At 53.5% G+C, this 16,998-nt stretch overlaps 1 protein-coding gene across 1 annotated transcript in view; it reads right to left on the reverse strand.

The window, feature by feature from the left end:
* The window catches only part of PLEKHA6 (pleckstrin homology domain containing A6), a 112,182-nt gene that overhangs the window by 83,203 nt on the left and 11,981 nt on the right, over positions 1-16,998 (reverse strand). The window lies entirely within an intron of this gene.

Below are 16,998 nucleotides of genomic sequence, written 5' to 3' on the forward strand. Positions count from 1 at the left end.
GGACGGGGAGAAAGAGGCCGAAGAAGGCAGCGCAGGCTGTGACTGTGGACCAGGCCTCCTTTCCCTCGGGAAAAGTCAGAGCTTGAGCGAGAAGAGGAGCAGGTGAATCTACCCATCAGCTCTACGGACCATTTCCTCTGAAATGCCCGGCCTCCCCCGTTAAGGTCCTCTCCAGCGAGAGCTGGCCAACATCCCCACATCCCAGGCGAAGCCCACCACTCTCCTTTGTGTCTTCTCATCCCGTGGTAAACCTCAAACAGTGACCCCGGTACAAAACCGACAAACAAACAGAGAAACTGAAGTCCAAAGAGGCTAGGGGGCTTGCTCCCAGGTCACAGACTCTGTGACTGCAAATGAGGGTAGGTCCCAGTAAGGCCGGGCTCCTTTCCGAGCTGGTGGAAACTTCCATAAATCTTCCCTCCCCCATAAATCTTCCCTTCCCCTCCCTGACAGACGTGACCCCTCCCTCTCCCGTGCTCTCTCTGTTAACTCCTATACAGGCATTTCCAAGCCTTCCTCCATCACCCCTTCCCGTATGGCACCGATTTGTTGAGGCGTCTGTCTCCCCCCGTAGCACTCTGAGTTCTTTAAGGGCGGTGACTATGTCTCACTCGTCTTTGCATTCCTGGTACCGGGCATACAGTGATTTCTCAATAAATGTTTGGAGAAGACCGGGCAGGAGGGAAGGAGGGAAGCTGGGATGGAAAAAGAGGGAAGGGCAGAGAGAAAGAAACAGAAGGGGAAGGAGGGAGGCGAGGGGGCTGGGGAGGGAGTGGGAAGGCAGGCAGGGGTGAGGGAGGAGGGTGAGCAGGTACCAGGAGATCACAGGCACCTGGAGCTGGTGGGACTGGACCACAGCATGTGGGCCTCTGCAGGTCTCCCTGGGGTGCTGGACAGGCTACCCCAGAGCCACCCAGGATGTAAGGAAGGAGCACCTGTAAGGGGGTAGCCTTTCAGCTACAGAGCCACTCGCCTGTGTTCTTTTCCTCTGCCGTGCTCCCTGGCCCCTTCCTGCCTCGCCGTTCCCACCTGTTACATGGATGCTCCTCCCCGTCCTGATGACGGAATGGATTTGGGAGAATGGGGGCCCGCAACACAAGCTGGGGAGTCCCCCCCACTGGACCCCACCCCCAACCTGGGGGGTGGGGTGAGCTTTCAGGGGTCCTTCTCGGGTGAGGGGCTAGTGTCGGCAGAAGCCTGAGGAAGGAGCCATGTTCCTCCACCCGGATCAACCACCAACACAAGGTCTGCCTTCCCGAGGCGTTGTGAGGCGGGCGGCAGGGGTGGCTTCTCGAGAAGGGGCTCCTGAGCAGCCTTGGTCCCTACGTGACGCAGAGAAACCACCAGAAACCATAACTTAGCAGGTTGGCTTCTCTTTGGAGTTTCGCTGGAGTGAGGAGGCGGAAGGCTTGCTGTGTAGACTGAATCCCTGTGAGGCCCCTTTCTCCTTTTCTAGAAAGTACCAGGTCCCCTGTCTCTTCCAATACAGCCCATTGCTCATATACCAGTCACAGCCCCTCCCCCCCCCCACAACACGTGTTTGTGGAAACCTCCTATGTGCAAAGCATGCTGGTCCTGGGGGTACACTCTTGGAACTGGATCTCTGGAATAGGTGGGGGCGGGCAGTCGGGGGACAGAGGGGCTTCTTGGCCTTCTCCAAAAAAGCCCAGAATAACGCCGTAACAGTCTGTGAACCCTGCCCCATCTCTCTTGCAAAACAAGTCCTCAAGCCAAATCTGGCACATGCCAGGCAGCCAGGCACCTGGAAATGAAGCGGGAAGCTATTCCAGGGGATCTTGTGGCTTCTTCTTTGTGCCAAAGAACCAGGAGGGGAAGGGGGGGCTCCGAGCTCAATCACACTGGGCTCCCTGAATGGACAAGGCTGTTGTCGAAAGGTAGAATATGGGATAGTGTCAGCCAGAGGCCACGGCTGGCCTGATGACCTTGGCAGTGTCCTCAAGGACAGCAGCCGGAGTCAAGTAACACCAACAGCACAGTCCACCACACAGAGCACTGCTTAGTGGAAGCCAAGGGCACGGAGCCCTTATTCTGACCCTAAAGCTAATCTGCTGTGTGTCCTCGGACAGGCTGCAAGCCTCTCTGATCCTTCGGTAACACAGCACAGGGCCATAAGGATGGAGGCAAGGAGAAGAGAGGAAACAAACTCTGCCCCGTGCCCTGCTTAAACCCCTGAAAGATTAAATCCAGTCTCCCGGGTAGGGCTGTCAAGGCTCTTCACAAGCCAGCTCACCTTCCAGCCCCCTCCCCTGAGACTCCAGAAGTGTTCTCTGTGCTTCAACCCCTCACCGCGCTGTTCCATGCGGCCCCTGGCCTGCTGCACCCCTTCCACCCCCTCACCCTGACCTCAAGGCTCAGCCCGAACCCGCCTGCTTTCACCCAGCGATGTTCCTTCGTCTGTTTGCAAAACACTCTGCGCACCTAAGCTCAGTTTTCTGAATTCTTTGTTCGTAAGTCTACCTCCCCTACTAGACCGTGAGTCTTAAAGGACCCTGTCAAATCCATCTTTCATCCAACAAGCATTTAGTAAACGTCTGCTCCACTGTTAGGTGCCAGGGTACAAAGCAGAGGGAGGCAGTCTGACCGTCTGGTGTCCCCTGTGCTCAGGACAGTGCGGGCGCAGAGGGCCCGGCCTGCTACGGGGTTGGGAAAAGCAGGTGCCAGGAGCTGCCCCCCAGGGCTTGCAGTGTGCACTCCGTCTCCTCTCCCTGAGCGGAAGACTAAGGGACATTGGGAAGAAGAGAGCAAAGGCAGAAACTGTAACCGCTTCCTGAGCGCTACATTATAAGCTATTGTCAGTGCTTCTGACACCATTTTTCTTAATCCTCAAATTAACTCTCTAACAAAGGCTTTGGTAGATGAACAAAGCGATGCCCAGAAAGGCCGAGAAACTTGCTGAAGGTCACACAGCAGGTGGCAGAGCTTAGGTGGGACCTCAGGTCCGTGTGGCCACCCCCTGCCCTCGGTCTCACGTTGCCCAATTTAAATACAGTAACAAATGAGCACCTTGACTGCTTTTTCAAAAGGAGGAAATAACGATCTATCAACCTCCGGGCTCTAAGCTGTGTGACTTCAGTCCTTACTTTCGAGGCGGCCGTCTGGAAATTCTCTATTCTCTTCCCTTTCCGTTGCAACAGCAGTTCCCAGACCCCTAATGAGCCAGGCCAGCTTCCCGCCCTGCCTGGGGAAGCCAGAGAGCTGCCTGCCAGTTCTTGCCACCTTCAAAGTGTCATTAGTGGCCGCTTGGCAGGTGGTCCCAGGCCTCTGTAGCCGCAACCACTGCCCCTATTATCCAGGGCTTTAACCAGTCACTGAAGGGATTCTGCCCTTCACGGGGAGACAGCAGAGAATGGGCCTCCTGCGGTCTGCTCACCACCAACCGCCACCACACTTCTCGAACACTCTCCTGCACGTTCACCAAGCTTTTTTTGTTTTTTTTTCTCTTACAAAACCCAGCTGTGGCTGCTGCCCATGCAAACTCCTGGGCCTGGGCGTCAAGGGCTCTTTCCCAACATCCTGTACCCCTCTCACTCACTCCTTTCTTCTGCGACCTGCCTCCCCAAGGACAAACCAGCCTAGCTGGCCCTGGGGAGTGTGCCAATGCCCTTCCTGTCCCACGGAGTGTCATTTTACTGACGCGAGTTCTTCCCCTTCTTCCCATCCCAAACCGGAACCATCTCTTCCAGGAAGCCCTCCCTGATAGACACGCCCAATCTTGATCTTGCCTTTGCTTTGCATTTTCTCAGAACTTAATGCCTTCCCCGCATTTACGCTGGTTGGATCTATTTGTTACCTTCACTCATGTGACGAACATTTACTGAGGGGCTACAACTAGGGCCCAGGCATTTATGGAGGGTCTGTTGTGGGCCAAGCGCTGCCTTCAAGGAGTTTGTGCTCAGGCCCTTTCCTGAGGGAGGCCCACCTCTGCGCGTAGGTTGGGAGCTGTCCTGGGGACTGTCTCCTCTTTGTTCCACCCCAGCCTGACATTTACAAAGCATTTTCACTTGTGCACCCAGGATCTCATTGTACCTACATGGCACCCCTACAAGGCAGGATGGAGCCTACAAGGGTCCACTTGAAAGATGGGGATGTTGAAGCCCAGAAGGACGAAGTGACCTATCCCAGGGCCCCCAGCTGGTTACCAGCCAGGTCAACAGAATTCAGGTCCCCTGCGTCCCAGGGAGAGTGGCTTCTGCCCCCACCATGCGGACTAGGATCCTTAAGAGCTAGATGGGTTCTAAGTGACCACCTACTTTTCAACCTCAGTCACTGTCACTGGACCTTAAGGAAGAAAGAGGCTGAGGCCAAAATAGACGGCCTTAGAAAGTGCGGGTGTAACTGGAAACTCGGAACAAGTTTATCCTTGTACTCCTGGCACATGGCAGGCACTCGATACATATTTGTTAAATGAATGAACAACTTACTGAAGAGGCCAGGAGCTAGTTGACGGTAATGGCCATTCGATCGCACACTTTGTGTCGGGCACGGTTCTAAACGCGGCTCGTGCTGCCTTCACAACCACCTTCTGAGATGGCGGCTACCCTCTCCCTTCCACAGAGGAGACAAAATGAGGTGAGCCACCCGGAGTGGGGGCACCCGGGAGGAACCTGGGCAGACTGACTCCAGAGCTGTGCTGCCGAGCACCCCAGCCAAGTACAGGTCGGTCACACGCTCCCGCCGTCCACGGTCTTCACTCACTTCTCATTACTAGCGTACCGAGTGAGTGTTCTGACGAGTGCTGAGTGACAACTGAAGTCACGCTTCTGCCCTGGGCCCCAGGGTCCGCGTGAGTCACCCCCGGCTGTAATGCGGTGTAATAAAAATCCAGCCGGGGGGGAGGGGCCGGAGGCCGTGTTTCAGCTGGTCCAGGACCTCGTGGGGCCTGTCCAGTGTCCACACCCCAGAGTCCTGCCGCTGCCCCTGGGCCTGTCCCCCTAAAGGGCAGCTCTCCTCTCTGACCTGTTCGCCAGACACACCTGGTAAGAGCCAGGGCTGTGGATTACGAGGGGCAGAGGATGGAAGGAAATTTCTAGCATCTCAACCGAGCTGAAGTAGAGGGCAGGGTTAAGGAGGGTAGAACAGTGTTTGTCACTGGGACAAAGACACGCTGAAAAGATTTATAAATAGAATAAAGAGAGGGGCCTCAGTGAATAACCCCTTTATGAGGCGGGATGGAAAGGACAGGGCTGGGCTCCACCAGCTCTGGCTAATTTCCGTGCCTTGTCAGAAAGAGACTGATCCTTAGACAGGAAAGTCTCATCACCAACTGGACAGGGCCAGGGCCAAAGAAAGAGAATGTAGAAAGAATCACCTCTAAGGCTGGGCTTCTCTGACAAAATCGGAACTGGGAGGGATAAGACACAGAAGAGGTGATTTGGAGCAAGGGAGACTATTCTAGAAGTCGCAAAAGCTGAAGGTTTTGTGCCAAAAGGCACCGAATTGGAAGTTGGTTCTGATCTCAGTGCTTCTATATGGCCCGACAGCTTACTAAACTCTCTGTGGACTTCAGCTTCTCTGTTTTCTGAAAGAAGGCTAAGTGTCACCTGTATGTGTCCTTGTCCCTTGGCAGAGAGAACGTGTGAAGGCAAAGGAGACCAGAGACCAGATGTCGCTTGGAGTTATCTAGAGGACAGGAGATGCGGAAAGGCAGGATCTGACCAGACGTCTCAGCAGCGGACTGGCAGGAGCCACGGGCGGGCTCTGTTTCCGCTGCCCCAATTGCTGGCAGAAAGGAACAACTAGTTTGATTATCTCAGAGCCCCTGGGAGGTAAAGAAGACATGCCTTGTCCATCTTGGGTAGGTAATGTCTCTGCCCAGTTATGTGTGAGAGAGACCCCATCTCTGGGGTCAGCCCACAGAAGCTGACTGGTGGGAAGAAATGTTCCCTGTGATTTAAGCAACACAGAGAGATGCAAACCGGGTGTAGAGGACTGGCAGAGAGAGGATCCCCTGGCACAGGGTGGCCAACTGTCCCAGTTTGCCCAGCACCGAGGGGGTTCTCAAATGCAGGACTTCCTGTGCTAAAACAGAGACAGACTGGTCACCTTCCCGAAGGACTCACATGTGAACCAAGCCTCTGGTTTGGCAGAGCACCTGTGGGCGTTACGTGAAATCTTCATGCTCAGAAATATCGAAAGCTCAGGTCTCAGGGTCGGTTGGGAGGCTGAGGGCCCAGATGCCCATCCCGGTGAGGCCTTGGCTCGCATGTTACTGTAGGCATACTCGCTGGGCCTTGGTTCCTCTGGAAGATCTGGATACGTTTACCCTCCTAGATAGAGGACAAAATACTGGTAGAGACAAACTAAAGTTGCCCGGAACCCTGAGAAAGGTTCCTGTTGGTGACTTCTTAGAGGAGCCTCTGAGTCAACCCAGGAGGAGGCCAGGGAGCAGAACTCTGCCCCCTGGCTGTCCCTAGAGGTCACTTAGGCCTACAAAGATCTCAGCGGTTGGGGTGAAGAAGGGGTCAAAGGATGGGCATGGGGAGAAGCAGTAAGGGCCGTTTCCAGGTTACCAATGCGAAGCACAGCTGAGCTGCGACTGACTGATAGGTGGGACTGGGCACAAAAAGGGGCAGTGCCCCCGTTTCTCGCCCTGCCCTGCCCCCTTCCTAATCAGTCCAGCACAATGAGCTGTACTTCCCCTGGCCTGAATCCACTTAATTTTCTCCTAAGCTGCTTTGTGGGGCAGGCGGCTGAGCACGCGACATGTCCAGTCCTGCTGTAGCCGACTTTCTCTACGGATGAGGGCAGGCTTTGGTTCCGTGCCCCTTCTGCCAGCTGAAACAGAGCCCAGGCTCACACCGGGCCCCTGAGTTCGCGGAGCCCAGAGGGCAGGAATGGACATTCAGCGCCTCTGTCCCTAAACGGCCGTCTGCCCCGTTCAAGGGCCAGGCAGAAGAGACAGGGCTTGAGACGTCAGGATCGAGAAAGTTTCTCCCTCCCGGCTCTGCCAATTCACAGCTATTTCTTGTTCTTTTTAAAAAAAAATTTTTTTCAAGACTTTATTTTTTAAAGTAATCTCTACACCCCACATGGGGCTCGAACCCACGACCCTGAGATCAAGAGTCGCATGCTCCACCCACCGAGCCAGCCAGACATCCCTACAGCCACTTCTTAATTCAGCAAATGTTTTATCAGTGCCCACTGTGTGCAAAGTTCTGGGAAAGAGACTGAGGTGGTTGAGACCCAGACTCAGAACCCAAGGAGGGACAGGAGGGCACAAGGAGTGGAGATCTACAGATAGGTCCCAGCTTATACTCTGAGGCCTTCATGTGTGGCCCCAGGCACCCTGTCCAAGTGAGCGCACGCAGAGACGTAGAGATAAAAGGGAAAGGAAAGAAGCCCAAACCCTGGTTAACTGATGCGGTGCTCCGTGGGATAGATGATCAAGTTTTGCTTCCATTTACAACACATTTCTGACAAACGACTTTTGCTGATTGAGCCCTAAGTCCAACCTGTAGATTAAGCTAGAGAATTTGAAGGGTTTAAGGAGGGCGCCTGGGTGGCTCAGTCAGTTGAGCGTCTGACTTTGGCTCAGGTCATGATCTCACGGTCTGTGAGTTCAAGCCCCGTGTCGGGCTCTGTGCTGACAGCTCAGAGCCCGGAGCCTGCTTCGGATTCTGTGTCTCCCTCTCTCTCTGCCTCTACCCCGCTCATGCTCTCTCTCTCTCTGTCAAAAATAAATAAACATTAGAAAAAAAAATCTAAAGGGTCTAAGGAGAAATGTAATCAACCCCCCTTTCCTTTTCCTGGACTGGTTGGTTCATTCATTGATTCATTCCTTGATTCCTTGATTCATTCATTCACTAATCCACTCACTCATTCAGTTCACATTCCACGAGTGCCTTCTGCGTGCCAGCAAAGAGCTTGGCACTGGGACTCAGGGAGAAAGTTCAATCTGACCTCACTCGGCGTCCACTGCCCCCATCGTCCCCATTCTGGCTGTATGATCTAAATGTGCGCCCTTGAACTCTGCTCGCTGCCCCAACCCTGGGACCCCATTCTCAGGCCGGACTGATCCAGGCAGAAGCCCGCTCTGTACAGCCGCCTCTGTAGTGTGAAACTACGGGCAAAGCAGCCACTTGGGTTTCTGCCTCTCCCCAGTCTCTCCCCTCCCCTTCTCCTCTGCCTGGGATGGAAACTCTGTCACTCTGGGCTCACATGCTTGAGTCACAAGGCTGAGCGCCCAGCAGAAGAAGTAGTTCAAGGATATAACAGGCAGGAGGCCAGTGAAACAGAAATATAGCATTTCATTTTGCTCATTATGTGGCGGGTGTTCCTTTTTTGATGCCCAAGAAAGAAGCGCCAGGGCTTACTGTGCGCCCAGCCCTCCTACTTCTCCTTCCCACCTGGAATGGAGGCCTCACTCCCTATGTATCCTCGGCAGTGTTCCTTTCTGTATTCCGCTCAGGGCCCACGAAATGGGGTCTTAGTGTCTGCATCGCCCAGCACGTGGAGAGTTACGGGAACCGGCCGGCGATAAGGAGCTAATGCAGAGCAAATGAGCTTGGTGTCTACCAGCCGCCCCCCTCTCCCCCCCTCTAGGAGCCCCCCACTCTGGAGCCCTTCCTGGCCTGGAGTCTCTGGCCCACTTAGGCCAAGGAGCGTGCTGGGGGCCCCCGTGGTTGATTGGCGCCTCGCAAGGAGGCTTCTCCTCTGGCCAGGCAGGTCGTTGGGTCTCATTGTCTAACTGCAGATTTCCATCTCTGATCTGCATGGGCAGAGAGAAAGTCCAGGCCTCCGAAAGGGAAAAATACAAGAGCGAGTCTAAGCCAAACCCCGCGTCCTCCTACTCCCTCCCGCTTGCTCCCATTCCTGAGGAAAGGGCAGGGCAGGTGTTAGACGGCCAGGGTGGCTGGGTATCCTTTCCCATTTTAGGCACGTCTTCTGACCCTCTGTGCTTCTGAGAGCAAGTTCCTGACTTCGGGTACAACCTCATCATCCTTGAAATTCAGGCTCGAGCCCAGGCCACTTTGAGATGCCCGGCCGGGGTGAATGAGAAAGAAACCGCTGCTCGGACCTCCTTCTTGCTGGATCCCGGAACAAGCCGTGCACAATCCCAGCCCTGTGATAACCGGTCAGCTTCCCTCTGCCGCCGCTCTGTCCTGGGTCGTGTCTGCGGAGCCTCACGGTCGCAGACTGGATCGCTATGAGCAATAGCTAACAACGTGCCGGACGCCGACCGTGTGTCAGGGACTGTGCTCTCTGTCCGCATCATCTCACTTAATTCATAACAACCCTGTAAGGTAGGTGGAGCCACTGATGCGGAGAGAAGTTAGCTAACTTGCCCAAGGCCAAGCAATTAGGGAGTGGTAGATCGAAATCCGCACTCAAGCAAGCTGACCTCAAAGCCTCCCTCGTACCCTCTCGTGTATGCGTGTGTGTGCGTGCGTGCTTTATGAACTATAAAGTAGTATACAATTACGAAGGGTTATTATTAGATCACTGGTAGTAGTATGAGCCAGGGGTGGGTATAAGGGATAGTCAGGGAAGATTTGTGTCTGACCATTAATCTGATTAACTATGGCTGAACTGTATTTCAGAGCTAATTGGAAACGTTAGAGTGTCTTGCGTTCTGACTCTGTCCGTCGGCGCAAAGACTTGAAATTTGGCTGAACAGAGATGCAGAGGACTCTTTCCAGGACTCCCAACCTGGTATTTACGGGATGCCGGTCTTAGCAACCCACAGAGAGGCCGGAATGGGTGGGAGCGAGCCACCATGTTGCCGTGTGGTCTCGCCTTCCACGGCAACACCTCTCAGAGAAGGAGCCCCCTTCCCAAAGTAAGGGATCGCTTATTGTGGGAGCACAGAGCAATGTCTAATTAGAGAGAGTCATTAATGGGCAATTAGCCCGTAATGAATGAATGGATATCTAGGCAATGATCATCAAGGCTGGGAGCATCACAAAAGGAGAGACGCCCAGACATTGTGTGTCTCCTGATAGATGTACACCCCGCAACCAAGGGATTCTTGCACACACACCCCCCCCCCCAACAAGTGAATGAGAGGAACCTGGATTTGATTCAACACTAAATGTAACTACACATACAAGAAATACGGGGACAGCGGAGTACGTTAAATGACATGATATTGATCCGATCGGCCAAATCCAGACGGTGAAACTCTACAGGACAAACCACCCAGTTTCTTTAGCAAAGCATGGCAAGAGAGAAGGAAAGAGCAAAAGAACATAATTGAGAGTGACTTAAAAATCTGTAACAACCAATCACAATTTCTATGGACTTATTTGGAGCCAAATTAAAGAAAAGAGGAAAAACACGTACATGATTAATCAGAAAACTATGAATACCAACTAGGTATTTTATCACATTACGGAATTGTTATTTCTGTTTAGGTGCGATAATGATATATCTCTTTAAGAGTCCCGATCTTTTTGCTATGCCGTGTGTTAACTGTCTTGAATTTAAATAAATAAATTTTTAAACAATAAAGAAATAAAACAAAAAGAGTCTCTACCTTTACAGATGAAATGATAAGCTGAGTAGGATTTACGTAAAATAATCAGAAGGTTAGAAGGAACTGGAGGGATGTCTGATACGAGATGGGCCGTGAGCTGAGTGAAGAAACACTGGAGCTTGGGTACTTGGAGATTATTGTACACTATTGAATACATTACACCTCATCTTCTACGGCCAGATCCTTGGACAGGGGTAGGGCCATTACTACGTAGAAGAAAGCAACCCTCTCGAGGTTCTACCACAAGGTAGGGGAGGAGCCACACTCAATCTTCAGAGGCAAAATTCAGCACTTCCCCTTCTCCCCAGACCACCTTGGGCCGGACCTGAAAACTAGGAGTTTTTCCAATCCCATATTGAATTCAGCCTCCCACTACCCTGGGGTGTGGAAAAGAAATAGCATCTCTACAAAGCAGCGTCTGTGACGGCTGGGGCAAATGCCTTCTTGCCTTTCTGCCCCCAGGAGATGCCAGAGTAGAGAAGGGGAGGAGGGGAGAAGGAAGAAGGTATGGGAAGGAAGGCCCCAGAAGAGCCAAGCACCCAAGCCGGTGCTGAAGCCCAGCCCAGCCCAGCCCAGGGGCCCAGGCTGCAGCCAACCCCACCTTAGGCAAACAGCTACCTCCTACGATGGTCCTTCCCTTAGCACTTCCTGGTGCTTCTGATCACAGGGCTCAAGGGGAGAGAGAGAAGATGGAGGGGGAAAGGGAGGGAGAATTCAGAAAGGAGAGGGAGAGAAGGTACCGGGTGCCTGGAGAAGTCCTCGGGAAGGGCAGAAGGACAAGGGGAGAGCACCAGACCTGGCACATTCCAGGGCTCAAATCTGCCGAGGAAATAACTGAGTCAGAGAAAGATTAGAGAGAAGGAGAAAGAAAGAAGGAGAAAGCAGCAGTAGGGATTGAGGGAGAAAAGATGGAGCAGGGAAGGTTCCAGAGGCCCCCAGGAACATATAATCCGGGTCACCAGTCACACAACCACCCACCCCTGCTCCCACAGTCCCGCACCTCCAGTGGCCCCAGCCACTGTGTTCCCAGCCCAGTGTTCCCAGGGGGAGTTCCCAGCCCTTCCCAGCCCAGGAAGGGTGTGTGGGAGGCAGCTCCCGGACTCACCACATGGCCCAGAAGGTCCCTTTCCTACCTGCTAGCTGCCTGCTCCTGGAAGAGATACAGTGGACTGATCCACCTGCCTCCTGAGGGCGGAGTGCCAGAAGGGAGGCTCCACCTCAGACCGAGGGGCCAATCAAGGGAGCCGGAGGAGCCAGCCCGGAGCCCTTTGGGGGCACACCGCTGAAGGGGACCCAGGGTTCACTAAGTATTCATCCAAGGTGCCTGTTCCATATTCATGCCCATGCTGGGCGGTCACAAGGTGACCGCCTCCCACCTCCTCACTCTCACTGACCTTCAGGGGCCACAAGGCCCAAGGTTACCTGGGTGTCAACCCACACCAAAGCCAGGGGGCAAGCAGGCATCGATGGGGGGCGGGGTGGGTGGCGGTGAACACTGACCCTTCAGGCACAGAGGCAGCGGCCCCACAAAACCCTCACTGACGCTCTGGGGCCCTCCCACTAATCCTGGGGCAGCCCTGACTCTGAAACTCAGATCCGGGCTCTGCCACTTGCTGGCCGCACCACCCAAGGCAAGCCATTGCACACCGCTGAGCGTCAGTCCCCGAGCTGCTGCGACCATCCTCTCTCTCAGCCTGTACCTCCAGAGCGTGGGGAGCGTGCACGGAAGGAGAAGTGCTCCGGGCTCCCGGAGGAAGCGCCGCTCTATAAATGCAAGGTATCATTCCCATAAAGGAGAGTTCCTGCCACACCTAGGAAGGAGGAGGCAGGTTTCTGCCAGGCTCTGCAAGCCAGCCCCAGTAAGGATAAGGCAAAGGACCAACTGGTCGGGGGACACAGAGGCCCCCTGCCTGGGAGAGCCGAGGCGCCCCCAGCTCCATCAGAGGGAAGCGGGACAGGCTGGCCAGGAGGAGGAGGAATGAGGAAGAAGAGGAAAGAAGGGACAGGGCGGGGAGGCGTGATCTGGGCCTAGGATTTGTATCTGTGGGATGACTGGGGTTTCTCTCCCCATCCAGGGCTTGGCCCAACTCAGAGGAGCACGGAAGTCCCACCACATGGCTCCTTCTCCTTCACTCCCACAGGGAGGCAGCTGCGGGCTAGCGGGGCTTCTCGGCCTCTCCTGTGAGTCATAACATTAATAATAATCCCCAAGAGGAGCTCGGGTGGCTCAGTGGCGTAAGTGTCCGACTTCAGCCCAGGTCATGATCTCACAGTTCGTGAGTTCGAGCCCCGTATCAGGCTCGCTGCTGTCAGCCTGGAGATCCTCTGTCCCCCCGACCTTGCCCCTCCCTTGCTTGCACACACACACTCTCGAAAATAAACATTTAAAAAAAAAATAATAATCTCTGACATTTGCAGAGCTTTTCACACACGTTGACTATTTTTCACTGTGCCTTCACAGAACCCAAAGAAGCCTTATGTTACTGGTCTGGGTCCTCAGGCGATAAACAATTGGGGCTCAGCAGATAGTGCGTGAGCTGAAGTTATACATCTTACGGAAGTGCCAATGTCCAGACAGGAGCCCTGTTTCTGAGGCCCAGAGACCGCCTCTCTCCCTGCCGGGCAGCCCAGGGCTTGACCCTCAAGGGTGTGGTGAAAGTAATGCAACCGGCTGGCCCTACAGGGAGGGTCCTACAGGGAGGGGCCTCCTTGGCCCTATTCTCCTGTCACTCGGGGACCAAGAGTTAGGGACCCACCTCCAGACTGGGCAAGTTCAGGGGCCTCAGAGGTCAAAGGCGGATTGTTCTGTTGGCAAGCCCAGGGTTTCACTGGCAATGAACTCCCTTAAAAACTTAAGTGATGTCCACTCGTCTTGCTCTTTTTTTAATAATTTTTTAAAAATCTTTATTTATTTTGAGAGAGAGAGACAGAGTGTGAGCAGGGGAGGAGCAGAGAGAGAGGGAGACGCAGAATCCGAAGCAGGCTCCAGGCCCTGAGCCGTCAGCACAGAGCCCGATGCGGGGCTCGAACCCATGAACCGTGAGATAATGACCTGAGCCCAAGTCAGCCGCTTCACCGGCTGAGCTGCCCAGGCGCCCCTCATCTTGCTCTTGATAGACAAAGAGTTCTCAGCCAGCCTGTTAAAAACTGTAAGGTCCCTCTGAGCTTTTGAGTTCTGACAAGGTCCAGTCTGGAGCCACTTCTCTCTGGGTCTGAGACACAAAAGACCTAAAAGTGATAGGATGCTGACTGGCAGGGGAAGGAAGAGAATTCAGAACCTTCCCTGGAAGCATGCGGGGAAGCAGGCAGAATGGACTAGACATGCTGCACCCCGGGGACCCTGAAAAAGCTCCCCCCAAGCAAGCCTGCTCCCAGACAGGAGACCAGGACAAACAGCGAGGCTAACACAAACCCCCAGCTCAGAGGGCGGAGTCAGGTGGGGCAGGCCACAAGGTGGGTGGGAACAAAACTCCCTTTCATCCTGCTCAGTGAACTCTTCCAACTCTGTGCCGAGAAAAGGCGCGACTCAAAGACCCTGACCACCCGAAGAACTTCTGTAATTATCTATGAAACACACTGACACTCCTCATAAGATCACCACCGGAGGCCGGCTCTGGACTCGGTCTTGATGAGACCACCTACCTAGGAATCAGACAGAGACACCGCCCCCCTGGACTCCTTCCTTCCCCTTGGCCTCTCAAGGGTTAACCTACGGCCCACCCCCAGCCCCCATTCCCAGCCAGGCCAGGAAAACAGGATGGCTGGGGCAGCTGGTAGGGGGGTGTTTAGCTTGGCCTCTGCCCAGCATGCAGACAACTCCCCTCAATGTACAGACACCCAGGCTGGGCCCCTTGAACGGAGTCCTTCCCTTCCTCCCCGACCCGAGAAAGGCTCTAGAGAAGGCCTCTCTTGGCAAGAGGGGGTGGGGGAAGGCTATTTTTCAGGATTAGGGGACAGTCTGGAGGACGAGCCCGTCTCTCAAGTGCATCTTTGAAGCTTCAGTAGGCAGCTACACCCTTCTCTGCTCTCTGCCAGAGCGACTGGGGATCACAGCTCCAGGGACGGCAGTGCCAGGGATATGGTGCCAGTTTCGACGAGGGAAGACAAAAGTGACCTTGAGAGAAAGCTGATAGACAAGGAGCCATGTCATTCCCTCCTCCCCCTTTTCTATCTGGGCAGTAAGGGCTGAGCCCCCAGGGAGAATGGAAGGGCCATCTATTCTGAGCATGTAATGGGGGTAATGGGGCCAATATGACATCTGTACCTTCCTTCAATCCTCCCTCGACCCGCACCATGGCCACCGTTCTACCACAGTCCTCTGTCACCTGGCCTCAGCTAAGAAGTACCTCTAAGGTGTTCCAGGGCAAAAGCCCTCACATATGGGGATGATTCAATGTAAACTTCTCTAGTGTCAGGCAGGGCTTTCTAAGGGGTCCTGCCACCTAATCCTTCATCTGGTCCCCTACGCCCTACCCATAATGCTTCTGCCTCCAGTCACCAACTCAACTCTATCCCTGAAGATTTACCCTAGGTCTTGGATTCCCAACCTCACCTCCTGAGCCCCTGAAATAGCTCTGAGTATGTCATCAGAAACCCCCATTACCTGCAACAACATGGATGGAACGAGAGTGAATTATGCTAAGCGAAATAAGTCAGAGAAAGACAAATCTCACATGACTTCACTCATATATGGAATTGAAGAAACAAAACAGATGAACATAAGGGAAGGGAAGCAAAAATAAGATAAAAACAGAGAGGGAGACAAACCATAAGAGACTCTTAAATACGGAGAACTAACTGAGGGTCGCTGGAGGGCTGTTGGGTGGGGGGATGGGCTAAATGGGGGATGGGCATTAAGGAGGACACTTGTTGAGATGAGCGCTGTGTATTATAGGTAAGGGATGAATCACTGAATCTATTCCTGAAATCATTATTACAGTACATGTTAACTAACTTGGATTCAAATGGAAAAAAATGAATACTCATTAAAAAAAAAAAAAAAAAAAAAGAAAGCCCCATAACCAATCAATCTTCCCTGTCCATGATATAGTCTAAATTAAACATGAGTATACATGAGTAGAGATTAAACATGACCCAGCGACCTGCCTGAGCCATGTTATCCCCAGTCCCACTGCCCTGGAGATGAACGTGTGCTCCTGAATTTGTCTCCCTGCTCTCTCCAGATGCGGATTCTACCACGCCCTGACTCACGGGCCTTCATCGTATCTCCATGCCTACGGGATAGAGGATACACTTCCTAGCTCAAAATACAAGGCCTTCTACAATCCATCCCCAGTGTATTAGTCCAACAGGATCTACTACCACCCTACAACCAAAAGCGTAGATTTTTTTAAAAATGTTTATTTATTTCTCTTAGAGAGTGTGAGTGGGGGAGGGGCAGAGAGCGAGAGGGAGAGGGAGGATCTGAAGCAGGCTCTTCGCTGCTGGTGCAAAGCCCGACACGGGGCCTGAACTCACATAACCGTGGGGTCACGCACGGAGCCGAAGTTGGACGCTCAACCAACCGAGTCACCCGGGTGCCCCTAAAAGCACAGATTTGGGTGGCTCAGTTGGTTAAGCATCCGACTCTCGATTTCGGCTCAGGTCGTGATCTCATGTTTTGTGAGTTCGAGCCACACATCAGGTTTCTCACTGACAGCGTGGAGCCTGCTTGGGATTCTCTCTCTCTCTCTCTCTCTCTCTCTCTCTCTCTTTCTCCCTCTCACTCTGCACATTCTCTCTCAATCTCTCCCTCTCTCTCAAAAATAAATAAATAAACTTAAAAAAAAACCCATAGATTTTCTGTTAAGTGTTCTGAGTCATTGATGCCAGAGGAATTCAGTGGAAAGAGAGGTCATTTCTGGCTAGGGCCATCAGGCCAGACCCCAAGGAAGGGGCACGTGTGCGCGTGCACGTGCGTGTGTTGGAAAGTGTTTTCGCAGAATCACCAGCGGACCAGCTTACACGTAGCTCTACTTTCTTCCCTCTACTTCTCCCCACCGTGGGCTTGTCAGCATGAAGGACATACATTTGCAAACCCTCATGGGTGCACAAAATGCTTTTCTGCGCTTGAAGATTTGTGGGACTCCAGGCGTCCAGGAACAGAATCAGACTGGACCAGAATCACAAAAGCTAGCAACGGTCTGAGAGGAGCCCCTGCTGATGCTGGACCAGAGAGATGAAGAGAGTGGGGTCTGGAGAGGCTTCCTCCATGGCTCCTGGCAGGCGGTTTGCTGGGGTGGATTCCATTTCACCTCCCCTGAGTATGCTGCTCTCCCAAATGACCAGCGCTAGGAGGAAAGAATTCTAAGAAGCTCACGTCTTTCTGGACTCCCAGACTTTTCAGTTTGGATCTTTGGAGGGAAGGGTATGAGAAGAGTTAAGGAAAAAAAAAAAAAAAAATCCAACCCCCTCTGCCTTCTGTGATTCTGGCCACTCCATGTTCTACATCGGTAGCCAGGCAGGGGAGTGGAAGAGAGGCCTGGCCTTGGAATGAAGGGACA

The sequence above is a fragment of the Panthera uncia genome, chromosome F1 (genome assembly GCF_023721935.1).
Source record: "Panthera uncia isolate 11264 chromosome F1, Puncia_PCG_1.0, whole genome shotgun sequence".
NCBI lineage: Eukaryota > Metazoa > Chordata > Mammalia > Carnivora > Felidae > Panthera > Panthera uncia.